The sequence below is a fragment of the Elephas maximus genome, chromosome 11, assembly GCF_024166365.1.
Source record: "Elephas maximus indicus isolate mEleMax1 chromosome 11, mEleMax1 primary haplotype, whole genome shotgun sequence".
Taxonomy (NCBI): domain Eukaryota; kingdom Metazoa; phylum Chordata; class Mammalia; order Proboscidea; family Elephantidae; genus Elephas; species Elephas maximus.
The window spans coordinates 53874906-53876848 of NC_064829.1; positions in this window are offsets into that span (position 1 = coordinate 53874906).

Here is a 1943-nt window from a genome sequence, read left to right on the forward strand (position 1 = left end):
AGCATCTTACAGAACATAAGAAGGAAAGTCAGGGCTCCAGAAGAACAAGTTGACTTTGAAGTTTGACCATTTGCAGGTGGAAAGACTAAAAACTTAATAACAAAAAAATCAGCCCAATAACACCAATGATCTGTCAGCAGAAGTGGGATGTAGGAGAAGGAGTTGCAGGCATGCCAGAACAGAGGGCAGTGTTGTTGGCTGCCTTGGTGAAAGGTTACCGACATGTCCTTTATGGGACAGAAATAGGAGGTGGTGTTAGAACTCCACTGGACAGCATTTATTGTTAATTATTTAAGTTAATTCATAGTAAAATATATACCTCTCCTGAACAGTTCAATTTTAACAGTCCTTTTTGTCTAACATCATAAAGTTTATAATTAATCCCTCACAGTCCTGTTGTATACAGAATAATCTTAACTCTTTGAGGCAAGCTGTTGATCTTCAGCAGACACAACCAATGTGCAGCATTCCTTACAAAATGATGTCTGAAACGAGAATTACTTGGGTCTTGTCAGTTCGCCTGTTGCACACATAAGCCCCTTCTTTCTTCCCTGACCTGCACCCTTACCCGGTCACTTTGATGGGAAGCTACAAACTGCTGACCCAACAGATTTTCATCTCTCCCCATGTCCCTTCTCAGTGGCAGCACTAACACACAAGAGCAAATCTCTAAGCCAGAGAGTATCAAGTAGGAGCAAAGTGAAAGCAAAGCATCTGGAAGCTGTGACGACACTGCCTGCATCGAAAGAATTAATATTTTGTGCCAAAGTGGATGGAAACACATTTTAGTACAGAGGAGAAAAGGGACTTAAAAAAAGGAAGCATTAGTTTGGAGGAAAAAAGTTGGAAGTCATAAAGAAGTCTTGTCAGCAGGCTAGTTTTGATGCCGGCTAATAGTTCTTTGCTGAGTCTAGCTGTTTCTTAGCCTGTATTTGGTATATTTTAAAGAAGATTCCAGAAATAAAGCACAAGTGAGCCACTCCTGGGAACCTGAGTAGGACTAAATGTCTTCTGTGAGTTTCATGAAAGGTGAACAGGCAATCAAGAGGATTGATCCTGGGTGTACCAAACCAAAAACCAAACCCAGTGCCGTCAACTCGATTCCGACTCATAGCGACCCTATAGGACAGAGTAGAACTGCCCTGTAGAGCTTCCAAGGAGCACCTGGTGGATTCGAACTGCCGACTCTTTGGTTAGCAGCCGTAGCACTTTACCACTACGCCACCAGTGTTTCCGATCCTGGGTATATATTCCTTCAAATTCCTTAAATTATAAAACCATCTTGACAGGTTACTATCTGAGGTCGTCATGCTTCATTATGTAGAGGGTCAGCGAGAAAGAGGAAGACTCTCAACAAGGTAGATTGACACATTGCCTGCAACAATGGACTCAGACGTAGCAAGGATTGTTAGGATAATGCAGGACCAGGCAGCATTTTGTTCTGTTGTACACAGGGTCACTATGAGTTGGAACTGACTGGCCAGCACCTAACAACAGTGATCTGTGGTTATAATCTGAGTCAGCTGGAAAAATTCGTTTGAAGTACAGAGCATGTGATGAAACATATGTCTAGAAAGTATCTAAACATTTTATAGGGAGTCAAGGCTAATGAACTTACAGATTAACATCATCTGTTTCTTCAATGCAGGAGAGAATATATGTTTTAGAAGGTCTCTAGAGGGCTTGCCTAAGAAGTTCAAAATACTGTACAAACTAATCTAAACATGGCTTTGGCATGACTGCTCTGGCTTTGGTCAGTTCCTTTTACCAGACCCACACTTGAAAGAATATCAAACCCCTGTTATGATCAGAGGCATGGGGACAGGTTGGAGGGGACACTTTCCCCCGGGACAAGTCCAAGGAGGTGCCAGATGAGGCATGGAATGACAGTCTGAGGTGCCACAAATATAAAAGGCACCTGACTGAAGAAACCAGAGAAAAGG